This window comes from Miscanthus floridulus, chromosome 10 (assembly GCF_019320115.1).
Source record: "Miscanthus floridulus cultivar M001 chromosome 10, ASM1932011v1, whole genome shotgun sequence".
Classification (NCBI taxonomy): Eukaryota; Viridiplantae; Streptophyta; class Magnoliopsida; order Poales; family Poaceae; genus Miscanthus; species Miscanthus floridulus.
Genome location: NC_089589.1, coordinates 21,367,307 through 21,384,175, shown reverse-complemented (window position 1 = coordinate 21,384,175; position 16,869 = coordinate 21,367,307).

Here is a 16,869-nt window from a genome sequence, read left to right as displayed (position 1 = left end):
CTTCATGTATCTCATGAATTCAGTCTTCATGCCAGAGTTAGACAAGTTTGTGGTGGTGTTCATTGATGACATATTGATATATTCTAAGAACAATGAAGAGCATGCACAACATCTTCGGATAGTCCTGACCCGATTGAGGGAACGTAAGTTGTATGCCAAATTCAGCAAGTGTGAGTTTTGGTTGGATTGAGTGCAGTTTTTGGGACATGTCCTGACACCCGAAGGCATCTCTATGGAGCCTGGCAAGGTGCATGATGTATTAAATTGGAAATCTCCAAAGTCAGTGCATCAGATTCATCAGTTCCTTAGTCTTGCTGGTTATTATCGACGCTTCATCCCTGAGTTCTCCAAAATAGCTCAACCGATGAAAAAGTTGCTGCAGAAGGATGTCAAGTTTGTATGGAGTCTGGTTTGTGAAGAGGCTTTTTTCCAAGCCCTGAAGAAGTTTCTTACCTCTGCTCTTGTTCTTGCTCAACCAGATATTGAAAGGACATTTGATGTGTATTGTGATGCCTCTAGGACTAGATTGGGTTGCGTGCTTATGCAAGATTCACGTGTAATAGCATATGCTTCATGACAGCTGAAAAAGCATGAGTTGAATTATCCCACCCATGATTTAGAGCTGGATACGATTGTGCACGCTCTAAAATTTTAGAGACATTTCCTGTTGGGAAATAAAGTGCATATCTACACGGATCACAAGAGTCTCAAATATATTTTCACTCAATCCGAGCTGAACATGAGACAACGGAGGTGGCTTGAGTTAATCAAAGATTATAACTTAGAAGTTCATTATCACCCTGGAAAAGCTAATGTGGTAGCTGATGCCTTAAGTCAGAAGTCGCATCAAGTTGAAGAAGAATGTTTGTCTCTCAACCATTTTGAGGTGTTAGCCCATATTGCTCTAGTCTCAGATGTACTTGTGCAAATTATTATAGAGCAAAGGCAAGATCCTTCGGGAATTCTGCATATCAAGAAACTAATCGGCAAAGGGCGTGGTCCTCATTTCAGTATTGATGATCAAGGTGTGGTGAAGTTCAAGAACCAATTGGTGGTTCCCTCAAGTGATGAGCTTAGAAGAAAAATTTTGGATGAAGCTCACAACTCCAAATTATCCATTCTTTCAGGAAGTAACAAGATGTATCATGATTTATGTCACTTGTATTGGTGGCCAAATATGAAACAGGATATTACCAAATACATCTCAGAATGTGACATTTGTGGAAGGGTTAAGGCAAACCATATGCGTACGCCTAGATTTCTATAGACCTTGCCTATCCCTATTTGGAAATGGGAGGATATTTTCATGGACTTTGTTGTGGGTTTGCCCTGCACAACAAAGGGGTATGACTCTATTTGGGTCATTCTGGATTGCCTTACCAAGTCTGCTCATTTCCTTCCAGTGGATACAAGGTATTCAACTAAGAAGTATGCCAAGTTATACTTTGATCATGTTATGACCCTACATGGAGTTCCTCTTACCATTGTTTCTAATAGAGGGTCAATCTTTGTCTCTCATTTCTGGGAGAAACTCCAGAAATGTCTTGGTACTTGCCTCCTCAGAAGTTCAGCTTATCATCCACAAACTGATGGTCAGACAGAAAGGGTCAATCAAGTACTTGAAGACATGTTGAGAGCTTGTGCCATTTCTTATCTAGAAAAGTGGGATGAATGCTTGACTTTAGCTGAGTTTTCCTATAACAATAACTATCAAGAGAGCATTCGAATGGCACCTTTCGAGGCCCTATATGGCAGGAAATGTAGAACATCTCTTAATTGGGTGGAAGTGGGTGACCTTGGTTATTTTGGGCCTAATTTTATTAAGGAAGCAAGAGAGCAAGTCAGTGTTATTTAGAGTCATTTGAAAGCAGCTCAGAACCGTTAGAAAGTTTATGCAGGCAAGAGGAGAATGCCCTTGTAGTTTGAAGTTGGTGACCATGTGTACCTAAAGGTATCCCCGATGAGAGGTGTGCATTGGTTTGGAGTCCGTGGGAAATTAGCTCCTTGTTATGTTGGACCTTATAAAATTTGGGAGCGGTGTGGTTCGATTGCTTACTGTCGGGTTCATAAACCCGAGGTCCCTCGCGGACTGGCTTCCCAACAGAGGCTCGGCCCAAGTAGACAACACGTAACTCATGGGCCGACCCAGGTATCTAAACGACAGGCCAGAAGGGCCATCCAATCACCGACCGGAAGGTCTGGCCGAGGAGGAACAGCACCTGTCTTCCGACTCTGGCCCACCACTCCGACCAGAGTGCTCGCTCCGGTATCCAGCCCACCTCTAGACGGCCTCTCCAACTGGAAGGCCTGGCCAAAGCACTACTGCTGACTACGACCCGCGTCACCAACTGGGGTGCGCCAAACCCCTGCTCTCTGCTCTTCTCCGACTGGCACAATCAGAGCCGACTGGAACCAACCGACCGGGGACGCCCGCTTGGTAAGGACCAGGGAACGAACGGAGAAAGCAAGGCAAGGCGTACAAGTCAAACCACAATACCAGGGTCCGTACCCTGTGCACCTACAGAAACAGTACTCTGCAACCTCCCTAGCACGATAGAGCCCAAACAGTATTGTAGGTGCCAACATTTTCCCCTACAGTATTGTGGGCGCCATTAACTCCCTTACGGTAAGGCTCCCCCCACATGCCTCAGGGCATCAACAGTGTTGTGGGCGCCGGCATTGTCCGTACCAGGCGAAAATGGTAAAACCCCTTGCATGCCTCTAGGTCTCGACAGTGTGGCAGGCGCCGACGTCTGCCATACCTGAAGAAGACAACACAACCTCCCACATGCATCTGACATCCAACAGTGTTATGGGCGCCTACCATCTTCCTGTACCCGCCGGCATGGGCAACAAGGATTAGAAGCATACGTACTCTCTCCCTCTCACTTGTAAGGCCATCCCCTTCATCTATAAAAGGGGATGCGCTCTCTCCCAACATCCAAGGTCAAGCAGATTCATTCAAGTTCATCTAGGTTGATTCAGATACATTAGATCGATCAAGTTCACTAGTACACAATCACCGAGCCGCCAGGATCGAACCATGAGCACACGCTCGAACACTTAGTTCATAGCGGGGTTCTCGTCGCTTTCGGTCCCTCTGACCAGAGTCTAACCGGAGCTCTTGTACCCCCCATCTTTCTACTTCTCGTTTGTAACCCCACTGCAAACTTCGAGCATCTGGGCTCAGGAATAAAGTCACCGACCGACTCAAACTAGACGTAGGGCACATTTCCTGAACCAGTATAAACCCTATAATGGGAAGGGGGATCCCGATCTTCCGTCAGGTAGTGGTAACTATCATTGTGGCGGAGAATGACACACCGATCCGGCTTCAGATCGAAAACTACAATCTTAGCACCACAACTCCTCTGGTTATCAACCAAGACACAGATCTGGTTGACCTCACCAAGAAGGCTAATCCCTGCCTGCGCAACGAAGAACACAAGAAAGAACAAGAAAGAAAGCAACCAAATTGCAGATGAATCATTAATCTCACGAAGTTGGGGTCTCACAAACCGATGAACGGCGAAACTGTTCTTGACAGATTAATCTAAGCAAAACCCAAAACCTAATGATGGAGGCGTAGTATGATTATAAAGGCCTTAGGATCGTCGCCTACCCTCGACGTGCCCCCTAATATGCCCAAACACGATACACGGTCCAACGGACCAAAAGACGGTGTCGCAGCACCCTGGCAGATTCTGGACGCTAACTTGTTTCGACGATTCCTGTTGATTCCGAAGGGATTTTGGTGTGAGACCACTTGGATTGGCTTCCTTATCAAATTAGATTTCCAACCATATGTGGATCGTCGAAAACGGAGTCCGGATGCGTCCTGGGTGACCAGTTTAAGGCAGACTAGTCCTAGAGGCCGAGGCAGACTCGAACTTGAGTTGCTTTGGGCCTCCACCTCGGGGACTCGAACCGAATTAGCCTCGGGCCTCCTTCTTGACTTGGACACCCTCGCTGGCCTCCTACCCCTCCATACCATGCACCAACACATGGTCATATGCATGGGTGTCATGTCCTCATCACCCTATGTCATTGAGTGCTAGGCCACCTCCGATCACAACGTACGGCAAAACTACAAATATTTACGTGTTGGTCACTTTCTGCACCAACAGTTGGCGCCGTCCATGGGGAAGACGTTGTACGTTCAACACTTTTTGGTCATCGCATGGCCCACTTTTCTGCCACCATCGCCATGGCATGCTCAGGCGATACGATTTGCTTCGGATCACTGGAGTTTCCCGCACTCCCACCTATTGGGATGTGGGTTCCACCCGTCTCCGAGCCGTCCCAGGCCTTCCTCTTCAGAAGCCGAGACTTTGTCGCCGACCGGCTCGGCCTACTACACCTCCGTGAGGAGGCTCTCGTTCCAGCGCCCATCGGAGGGGTGCCCTCCATCGGCTCCAGGACGCACGATGACTTCAACGATGAGGCATCTGCGCTTCATTTCGAGCAAACTCTTTGCTCAAACCCTGCTATAAGTAATGTACATACTATTATTTACTTGCTACTTTCTATCTTCCACCGATTATCCAGAGGGACCCCATTGTCTCCGCCGTGACTGCCATGCGACCGGTTCCCCTATGGCCTCGCGTCCCCCACAGATGTGTACGCCCGGGGGCTCCGAAGGATGCCGGCGCCTCCCGCTCTCACGTCCGAATTCATGGGGCTGGTGAGCTATGCTCCCACCTGTTTCCTTGACCTGATGGATGATGATGTCGAGAGCGATAGCTCCTGCATCGGCAACGTGGCACCTAGCCACCGCCCGTCTCGGGAGTGCGCTATAGTGAACGCTCCAGGACAGCCACCGGTGGAAGCAGAGTCCTCACAGACCCACACCCCTCCGGACCCTCGTGAAGAGACCCCCGCGCTCACATGGGAGCACGACGAAGAGCTACGACAATAGTGACTGAACCAACCACCGACTACGCCAGCGCGCTTGGTGCACCACACTGCGCCCCGTGCGCATAAACCACCGGGCGGCGCCCGGGGTCACGCCCGTCGGGTCTAGCACAACACCATGGATAGGGGGAACAATCCGCCGTAGTTCTCTCGGGCCAATCAGAACATCACCGCTACGGCAATGCTTCTGTGCGGCCTTCCCGAGCCGAATGACCCCCAGGAACAGGTGATCCACCGGAACCTCCGAGCACTAGTGGAGACCACCGCCGTTCAATAGACGGAGAGCTCCGCATCGTGACACCGACTCACGGCCTCTCTCCCCACTGGAGGAGTGGGGATGGAAGGGACAAGCTTCCCCAAATGGAGTAACTCCATCACAAAAAACAAAACCAATTGCAGTCATTAAGTACACAAGAACGTTTGCACGGGGGCTTCCCCACAAACTTAAACTTTTTACATCTACTAAACTACTTATACTTTACAAGCTATTGGGGTGGCTCGGCGGCATCTATTGTCGGTGCGACCGGCGAAGGCATGGGCTACTCACTCCCCGACGGGATGACATTCGACACGGTTGAAGGCGAGACGACGTCCACTTCTGACCCAGGCTCCATGCCATCCGCAGGCTGGACGACGTCCCCCTCGACGCACGCTTCTAGCAATGTCTTCACGGTAGACATCCATCGCCCACTGCGTAGAAACTTGCTCTGCCACCAACCTTGCGTGCGGCAGCAAGCTCTCCCCGAGCGATTGGATGTCCTCCGTGCTCAAGCCATCAGCATACCCGCTGCAGATAGTGGCGAAGTCCAGGTTCAGATGGTGCGTCGCCACCAAAGTCAACACCCCTGATGCTGCATACAACAGCCCGCTTGTGATAAGGGCCTGGACCTCATCCGAAACCTCCGCCAGCTGGACGGCGGGTGTGCTCGTACTTGGCGCTGACCTGAAGACCTCCGAGATGACAAGCTAGGTGACATTGCGGACCTGGTCAAGTTCCCCCTCGAGAGCACATCGCTCTTCAAGGGACTTGGCCAGCGCCTCTGCATTCCGGCTAAAAGTCACCTTGACCGTCTCCAGGTCCCGCTCCAACGACTTCACCTTTCCGCCCAGCTCTACAAGAAGGGTGACAAGCTCAGAAACAAGCTAAGAAACCAACACGAAAAACAGAGAAGGTACATACCAAGGCAGAAGTTCTCAAGGGTGGAGAATTCCTCCGCCTGCCGGGCCACCTGCTCATGCGGTCGGGCACTCACCTCCTCCGTCCCCATCACCCGGCCCCGAAGCGCGAGCACATCCTGGTCTGCCTCCGACCGGGCCTTATGGTCTAACTCCAGGGCCTTTCGCGCCAACTCCAGGGCGCTCCGCTGCGACACCAAGGCGCTCCGCTCTGACTCAAGGGTCTCCAGGGACTTTTGGAGCACCGCCTCGGTGTTCGCCAGGGATTTCCACAACCCCGCCTCGGTCTCTGCCTGGTGGGCCTTCACCGCCTCAAGCCCCTGCTCGACGGCAGTCTCCCGCTCTACTAGACGCTGCTCCTCCGCCCGCACCATGGCCATCTCGGCCGCCCGGTCCTGGGACTCACGGTGGGCGGACTCCAGCTGACGCTTAAGCTCAGCCACCCGGGCATGCTCCACCCAGAGGAAGTGGGACTTGCGGTACGACATCTCCTTTAGACCCTACGAAAATGAAAAGCAAGCATGCTGAGGCAACCAACAAGAGACTCAGAGGTCAAGGACAAATATGAGAAACTCACCTCTGCGGTGAGCTGCAGGTCGACCTTGACTAACTGCCGGGAGGACTTAACATGCTCCTGGGCGTCCTCGAGCTTCACCGATAGGTTGGCGAGTTCGGACTCCATGGCAAGTCCTTTCCCCCCAAGGATGTCCCAAAGTTGACACTCCTGGGAATCCCAAAAGGATGAACCGCACCTTTGTTGGGTCCTCATGGCAGGGCCACTCCAGGTCACCCTCCGACAGCCCGCCGGAGGGCCCAGCCTCTGATCGAACCACCGCCAGCTTCCACGACGACACCGGCAGCTCCACCATGACATCTGCTTCATCGTCAGATGGAATCTCCACCACCTCGGTTGCGCGGGCCACTGACGGGCGTTCCAACTCCATCCCAGCCACGCCTCCCCCCGGCACCTTCGGCTCTGACCGTGGGGGTGTACCGTGCAGCCCTCCGCCCGGCGAGACAGGGGTCTTGGTCTCCTCCTCCGCCACAACTGGTGGAGGAGGGGCCATGAGGGACACCACCGGCGAAGCCTTTGCCACCACCGGGATCGCCGCCAGCACCGTCACTGCTGCTGCCACCGCACTAGCAACTGACCCAGGGGGCACCACACCCGGAAGGGAAGGGCTCGCTGCCACCAACCTGTTTCCCCCGCCACTCGCCGCGGCACGCTGCAAGGTGGGCCTCCAAACCTCCTGCATGGGAGTTGGGGCGATGCTCAACCCCATCATTGACCAGCCACTGACAAAAAGTACAGGTCAGTCATACTCCAAAAAAGACTCAACAGCAAAAGATCGAAAAGAAACAAAGAAAAACATACTGGGAGGTAAGCGGCATGACTCTGAAACCAAGACCCGGCGTCGATGGTCAGGGACAGATCATACAGTATACATCTCAATACAATACACCAAAGACACAGGACGTAGGGTATTACGTCGACCAGACGGCCCGAACCTGTCTAAATCGTTGTCTCTGCGCCTTGTGTCACCATCCGGTTCTAGATCACACGCATCCTACCGATAATCTACCACCACGGGCACCCCCCTCGGTGGACTGCCGACCATATTTCGTCGACAGTGGCGCGCCAGGTAGGGGCCCCCTTTAGGGGTGTGCGCGCTGATCCATGGTGAATCAGATGGGGTTTTTCTTCCTCAACAAATGACATCACGGTTTCTCGTCACGGTGCATCAAGCCGAGCACGATCCTACCTCCCGCAACGAGCTCCGTCCTGCTCACTGGATCTTTGCCAGGATCTACGTCAAGAAGCAAGGGCCACAAGATGAATCAATCTGTAAATGAACAAGCTTGTTTCCAGGCTGCCGTCGCCACTGAAGATGCCTGGGTCGAGATGTCGTTGATTCGTCGTCACCCTTCGGCGACACTCTCCAACAGCCCAGGCCCATCGTCTCGAGATGCGTTTCGCCTCCAAGCTAGCCGATTACAAACTCTCCGGAATCCTGAACGTGCATGGACTACTTGTCATCAAGTACTGCACGGGCACCACGTTGACGTGAGCAAGCAATCAGAGAGGAACATGCACACCAATCAGAGAGGAACGTGCATGTACGAGATGGTTTTCTCGGCTGCTTATCTGCGTTCGGCGGAACCAACTCCGACTCCGCTTGCCGAGTTCGACTACGATGGAGCCTATCAACCAAGCCGAGGCCTTGGCGGCGTTTGCTCACTTGGGCCTGCCTTTCCTACCTCTTGCACACATACACACATGCACCAATCGGGCGGGCAATGAATCCGTGCATACGTGCAAGCCAACGGCAAGCAAGGAAGATGAACACGTGATTACGTGTCTTTGAAGCAATCAATAGCACATACATACGCATCTACAGGATCTAACCGTCCAAGGTGTACATGATTTTCTCGGCCATGCAAATAAGCAACAATCTTGAAGGACTCCGCGTGCTTCTCCTACTCCAAATACGAGGGCCTTTGGACGATCTACAAAGCATATACATGTGCTAATTAATTAGCCTTCATGCATGTGCATATATACAGCAGCCGATCGGCGACGTCCGAAGCTAAGTCAATACTCATTTATTTTCTAATCTAATATCCTATGACATAGTATGTCTTCAGATGTCTCCCACATACGCGTGATATATTTTTGGCAGGAGCTGCGCAACCATCATGGGCATACACCAAAAGAAGCGTCCGAGCTGTTTAAATTAGCCACGTCAAGCCCCGCCGAGTCGCTGAACACGCCGTGCTCCGACCACGTCGACCGCGACCACGTCGACCACGTCCCGAGCAGCTCCGCCGAGCTCCGACCACCTCGACCACAAGACTATGTCGCAATGATGATCGCCGCGAAGAACGGCGCTACGACAATCGCGACCACAGTCATGAAGACAGGACGAAAAGCTCGAGGACCGGACAACTTCATCGCCAACGACACGTCAAGCCATCTCTCGAACATCGCAACACGCCGACTACTCCCACCGGTCGTCAATAAAGCTAAGTATTATTTTTAATTGAAAATTTCTTCGATCATCGTACACCTCCGCCGACCACCCTAAGGGTGCGCCCCGCGTCGAATTTTCTCCATACATACAATCCAAAACATGTATAAGTTTTTACAACGGTTCGCCGATACGTTTTCCTTCCTGCTTGAGAATCCCAGAGCCGGCACTGTCTCCGGCTCCACCCCACGCGTGCATGAGAGTCCGCCCTCTGCGCTACGGGTAGTCGGCAGTCGCTCCCTGGTAACACTGGCACTCTACGCGCGGCAGCGTTCCGTACCTCGCGCTACGAGATGTTGGTCAGCCCAGGGCTGGCGCATTCTTCAGGACAGGTTAATACATCGCGCTACGCCTCTACATAACAAAAGGGCTAAAAACAGCTAATGTTATTTTTCGAATATTACACCAAGTATAATTCATCGCCAACCGAACACCAAGTGTTTACTTCACCTCCTATAGAGAGGTCAATATATTTCGTACATCATCATGTACTACCGCTCTCCGTGTTTATTTTTCAGGAACACAGTTCGGTCAATGAGCTCATGCTTCAGGGGTCGCCAAGACCACTACGGTGCTCGAGGACTCTGGCCAGACCACGCTCGTGCTCGGGGACTCTGGCCAGACCACGCTCGTGCTCGGGGACTCTGGCCAGACCACGCCCGTGCTCGGGGACTCGCCAGACCACTCCGTGCTCTAGGACTTCTCGCCAGACCACTCCGTGCTCGGGATTCTACAACAATAGCAAAAGCAACAGTCTGTCATATAGATCACCACGTCGGATTCCCAAGACGGCGCCCTGTCTCCACGAGACGACCAGATCCGATCTAAAGCCCAAGTATCAAAATCAGAGCACAAGTCGGACTACAACGCCGCCTCCATCTCCAACACGGCATTGACACTGGAACTTCCAAGTCAAGGTTTCGTCGATCAAGACTTTCCTCTGATTACGAGCAAACGAGAAGCGTGTACAGGCCTTGCAAGTTATTTAATCAAGGGGCAACTAGCGTATACGTGTGCATACATACACGACATGCTATACGCTTGAACCGCGCCCAAACACCAGGATGACAAGCAAGCAGAAAAGGAGTCCGTGTAATCTACAGAGCCATGACAGGCAAGACCGATTGCCAAAAGTCATGCGAAGCTAATTAAAGTAATTAAGGTACGAAGGGCATCTACATGAAAGCCAACTCTGGATTGCTAAGGCACTTGCATGCGCGCATGCACGTACGCATCGTCTCCACGAGCATGCAAGGGTCAACTCCGCGCATACATGTACGCCAAACAAAGGAGGTTTCGGACTGCATCTCGCCTCGAACATCGCCGTGACCGCCGCCATAACGACATGTCGGAAAGCTCGAGGACCGGACGACTTCATCACCGCCGACCAGATCTCTATCCAAAGATAAGGATCTCGAGCTACGCTCGGGGACTTCGCCGCTCGCTCCTCGACATATGCTCGGGGACTGCCTCGACCACTCTCCGACCACGGCTCGGGGACTTCGTCGCTCGCTCCTCGACCCGTGCTCGGGGACTGCATCGACCACTCTCCGACCACGGCTCGGGGACTTCGTCGCTTGCTTCTCGACTTGTGCTCGGGGACTGCCTGCCTCGATCACTCTCCGACCACGGCTCGGGGACTTCGTCGCTCGCTCCTCGACCTGTGCTCGGGGACTGCCTCGACCAATCTCCGACCACGGCTCGGGGACTTTGCGTCTCGACTACATGTGACTGGCAACTCGCATACAGTTGGGATATTTTTTTTCTCACTTAGACCTTGCTACAAGGCTCGTACCTCGCCTTCCAGCAAGCTCGGGGACTACATCGGTACGATGCACCTGTCGGTGCATCTCGTATCGCCTGTACGACGATTGGGTTCTCAATTTAACTGGGAATTCTTTTTAGACCGTGGCACCACGTGCCTAAGTCACCTACTACCAGGCTCGGGGACTAAGTGGGCACACTTCACCTTGCGGTGAATGTGCTTGTTTTTCGACCACTACGCCTCTGATGATCAAAGATGCTATGCTTCAAGACGCACTTACATTTCTTTTCAGAAATACAAGTGGGCACACTTCCTGGGACGGAAATCTTTTTCTTTCTTCTTAAGAGCACCATACATTCTTCGGACAACCTACTTCTCCGGCGACAATGGTGGTCGGAGATGTCAAGAACTCAAGCCTCACTGTTTGCAGAAGGTTAAAATGGCGTGTTGCATCAGAATACATGGTGCTCGGGGACTAGCTGTGGGGGATATACCCCCGGGTACCACAAGATGGTACATGGGCCGCACCATCCGAGGTGGCCCGGCCCATAAGATCAAAGCGTGCACATCGAGATTACAAGTTGTACTAGATATTGTAATAGTACCAAATAGGATACTTTACTTGTAACCCTCCTCCTCCAGAGTATATAAGGAGAGGCAGGGGTCCCCCTCAGGGACAGATCATACAGTATACATCTCAATACAATACACCAAAGACACAGGACGTAGGGTATTACGTCGACCAGACGGCCCGAACCTGTCTAAATCGTTGTCTCTGCGCCTTGTGTCACCATCCGGTTCTAGATCACACGCATCCTACCGATAATCTACCACCACGGGCACCCCCCTCGGTGGACTGCCGACCATATTTCGTCGACAGTGGCGCGCCAGGTAGGGGCCCCTTTTAGGGGTGTGCGCGCTGATCCATGGTGAATCAGATGGGGTTTTTCTTCCTCAACAAACGACATCACGGTTTCTCGTCACGGTGCATCAAGCCGAGCACGATCCTACCTCCCACAACAAGCTCCGTCCTGCTCACTGGATCTTTGCCAGGATCTACGTCAAGAAGCAAGGGCCACAAGATGAATCAATCTGTAAATGAACAAGCTTGTTTCCAGGCTGCCGCCGCCACTGAAGATGCCTGGGTCGAGATGTCGTTGATTCGTCGTCACCCTTCGGCGACACTCTCCAACAGCCCAGGCCCATCGTCTAGAGATGCGTTTCGCCTCCAAGCTAGCCGATTACAAACTCTCCGGAATCCTGAACGTGCATGGACTACTTGTCATCAAGTACTGCACGGGCACCACGTTGACGTGAGCAAGCAATCAGAGAGGAACATGCACACCAATCAGAGAGGAACGTGCACGTACGAGATGGTTTTCTCGGCTGCTTATCTGCGTTCGGCGGAACCAACTCCGACTCCGCTTGCCGAGTTCGACTACGATGGAGCCTATCAACCAAGCCGAGGCCTTGGCGGCGTTTGCTCACTTGGGCCTGCCTTTCCTACCTCTTGCACACATACACACATGCACCAATCGGGCGGGCAATGAATCCGTGCATACGTGCAAGCCAACGGCAAGCAAGGAAGATGAACACGTGATTACGTGTCTTTGAAGCAATCAATAGCACATACATACGCATCTACAGGATCTAACCGTCCAAGGTGTACATGATTTTCTCGGCCATGCAAATAAGCAACAATCTTGAAGGACTCCGCGTGCTTCTCCTACTCCAAATACGAGGGCCTTTGGACGATCTACAAAGCATATACATGTGCTAATTAATTAGCCTTCATGCATGTGCATATATACAGCAGCCGATCGGCGACGTCCGAAGCTAAGTCAATACTCATTTATTTTCTAATCTAATATCCTATGACATAGTATGTCTTCAGATGTCTCCCACATACGCGTGATATATTTTTGGCAGGAGCTGCGCAACCATCATGGGCATACACCAAAAGAAGCGTCCGAGCTGTTTAAATTAGCCACGTCAAGCCCCGCCGAGTCGCTGAACACGCCGTGCTCCGACCACGTCGACCGCGACCACGTCGACCACGTCCCGAGCAGCTCCGCCGAGCTCCGACCACCTCGACCACAAGACTATGTCGCAATGATGATCGCCGCGAAGAACGGCGCTACGACAATCGCGACCACAGTCATGAAGACAGGACGAAAAGCTCGAGGACCGGACAACTTCATCGCCAACGACACGTCAAGCCATCTCTCGAACATCGCAACACGCCGACTACTCCCACCGGTCGTCAATAAAGCTAAGTATTATTTTTAATTGAAAATTTCTTCGATCATCGTACACCTCCGCCGACCACCCTAAGGGTGCGCCCCGCGTCGAATTTTCTCCATACATACAATCCAAAACATGTATAAGTTTTTACAACGGTTCGCCGATACGTTTTCCTTCCTGCTTGAGAATCCCAGAGCCGGCACTGTCTCCGGCTCCACCCCACGCGTGCATGAGAGTCCGCCCTCTGCGCTACGGGTAGTCGGCAGTCGCTCCCTGGTAACACTGGCACTCTACGCGCGGCAGCGTTCCGTACCTCGCGCTACGAGATGTTGGTCAGCCCAGGGCTGGCGCATTCTTCAGGACAGGTTAATACATCGCGCTACGCCTCTACATAACAAAAGGGCTAAAAACAGCTAATGTTATTTTTCGAATATTACACCAAGTATAATTCATCGCCAACCGAACACCAAGTGTTTACTTCACCTCCTATAGAGAGGTCAATATATTTCGTACATCATCATGTACTACCGCTCTCCGTGTTTATTTTTCAGGAACACAGTTCGGTCAATGAGCTCATGCTTCAGGGTTCGCCAAGACCACTACGGTGCTCGAGGACTCTGGCCAGACCACGCTCGTGCTCGGGGACTCTGGCCAGGCCACGCTCGTGCTCGGGGACTCTGGCCAGACCACGCCCGTGCTCGGGGACTCGCCAGACCACTCCGTGCTCTAGGACTTCTCGCCAGACCACTCCGTGCTCGGGATTCTACAACAATAGCAAAAGCAACAGTCTGTCATATAGATCACCACGTCGGATTCCCAAGACGGCGCCCTGTCTCCACGAGACGACCAGATCCGATCTAAAGCCCAAGTATCAAAATCAGAGCACAAGTCGGACTACAACGCCGCCTCCATCTCCAACACGGCATTGACACTGGAACTTCCAAGTCAAGGTTTCGTCGATCAAGACTTTCCTCTGATTACGAGCAAACTAGAAGCGTGTACAGGCCTTGCAAGTTATTTAATCAAGGGGCAACTAGCGTATACGTGTGCATACATACACGACATGCTATACGCTTGAACCGCGCCCAAACACCAGGATGACAAGCAAGCAGAAAAGGAGTCCGTGTAATCTACAGAGCCATGACAGGCAAGACCGATTGCCAAAAGTCATGCGAAGCTAATTAAAGTAATTAAGGTATGAAGGGCATCTACATGAAAGCCAACTCCGGATTGCTAAGGCACTTGCATGCGCGCATGCACGTACGCATCGTCTCCACGAGCATGCAAGGGTCAACTCCGCGCATACATGTACGCCAAACAAAGGAGGTTTCGGACTGCATCTCGCCTCGAACATCGCCGTGACCGCCGCCATAACGACAGGTCGGAAAGCTCGAGGACCGGACGACTTCATCACCGCCGACCAGATCTCTATCCAAAGATAAGGATCTCGAGCTACGCTCGGGGACTTCGCCGCTCGCTCCTCGACATGTGCTCGGGGACTGCCTCGACCACTCTCCGACCACGGCTCAGGGACTTCGTCGCTCGCTCCTCGACCCATGCTCGGGGACTGCATCGACCACTCTCCGACCACGGCTCGGGGACTTCGTCGCTTGCTTCTCGACTTGTGCTCGGGGACTGCCTGCCTCGATCACTCTCCGACCACGGCTCGGGGACTTCGTCGCTCGCTCCTCGACCTCTGCTCGGGGACTGCCTCGACCACTCTCCGACCACGGCTCGGGGACTTTGCGTCTCGACTACATGTGACTGGCAACTCGCATACAGTTGGGATATTTTTTCTCACTTAGACCTTGCTACAAGGCTCGTACCTCGCCTTCCAGCAAGCTCGGGGACTACATCGGTACGATGCACCTGTCGGTGCATCTCGTATCGCCTGTACGACGATTGGGTTCTCAATTTAACTAGGAATTCTTTTTAGACCGTGGCACCACGTGCCTAAGTCACCTACTACCAGGCTCGGGGACTAAGTGGGCACACTTCACCTTGCGGTGAATGTGCTTGTTTTTCGACCACTACGCCTCTGATGATCAAAGATGCTATGCTTCAAGACGCACTTACATTTCTTTTCAGAAATACAAGTGGGCACACTTCCTGGGACGGAAATCTTTTTCTTTCTTCTTAAGAGCACCATACATTCTTCGGACAACCTACTTCTCCGGCGACAATGGTGGTCGGAGATGTCAAGAACTCAAGCCTCACTGTTTGGAGAAGGTTAAAATGGCGTGTTGCATCAGAATACATGGCGCTCGGGGACTAGCTGTGGGGGATATACCCCCGGGTACCACAAGATGGTACATGGGCCGCACCATCCGAGGTGGCCCGGCCCATAAGATCAAAGCGTGCACATCGAGATTACAAGTTGTACTAGATATTGTAATAGTACCAAATAGGATACTTTACTTGTAACCCTCCTCCTCCAGAGTATATAAGGAGAGGCAGGGGTCCCCCTCAGGGACAGATCATACAATATACATCTCAATACAATACACCAAAGACACAGGACGTAGGGTATTACGTCGACCAGATGGCCCGAACCTGTCTAAATCGTTGTCTCTGCGCCTTGTGTCACCATCCGGTTCTAGATCACACGCATCCTACCGATAATCTACCACCACGGGCACCCCCCTCGGTGGACTGCCGACCATATTTCGTCGACACAAAGGGGAAAAGAACACGGAGTAAGGAGAAGGGAGCATACCAGCTTGGACACCACCGAGGCATTGAGAGGTCCGGGCTTTCCATCGACCCTCTCTTTGGGCTTCAGCTGCAGCACCCGGTTGAGATGACTCCAGACCTCGTCATTCGGCAGCTCCTCCAACGACGCACGATCAGGGTATGATGGGTCATCGTACCTCCACATCGGCCACGCCCTCTCCGCCAACGGAGTGACCCGGCGGCGGTAGAGGGTGTGGAACACCTGTGCCCCATCAAGGCCACACCGCACGAGCTTTTGGAGCTCCGCCTCAATGATCTCCACCTTCTCCCAACGGGAAGGGCCCCACAACCAACTATCCTGCCTCTTCGGCCTCCCGCCTGTAAACGCTAGGAACGGCGCCTCCATCGGATTCCTGATATAAAACCACTCCCCGTGCCACCCCCGGTTGGAATCGCAGGGGATGTATGTGGGATCCGAGCCCCCCACGCTCAGTTTTCTCTGCAAGGCAAAGCCCCCTACCGGCGCGGCCTCAGGCGGATTCCCCACCGTCAAGGTTCGCCCAGAGAACAGCCCCCAGAAGAAGTCTGCGTGCGGCTCGATCCCGTGGAAGGCCTCGTAGACGATGACAAAGCCAGAGATGTGCAGCACCCCCATCGGATTAAGGTGCTGCAGCTCTAGACCCCACTCATTGAGGAGCCCACGCAGGAACTAGTGCGCGGGGTGTCCTCACCCACTCTCATGGAAGGCAAGAAAGGAAACCACCTCGCCGGGCCAAGGTTGCGGGAACTCCTCACCCCCGGGAGCCCTCCAGTGCGCCACCTCCTTTGGCGACTGAAACCCCTTCGCGGTGAAGGCCTTCAGCACCGACTCCCTCATAGTAGATGACCTCTAGTCCTGACATTTCACTCCGGGTTCACAAAAGGATTTGTGAGTTTTTTCTTCTCCATCGCTCTATCCCTTTTATTTCCTAGGAACCGCCGCGGCTCTCAAAAACTATCTCGGCAAGAAGGAAGATGAGAAGAGGCGGCGGATGTGGAAAAAGGCAAAGGAACGGGGCAAAAAACCTT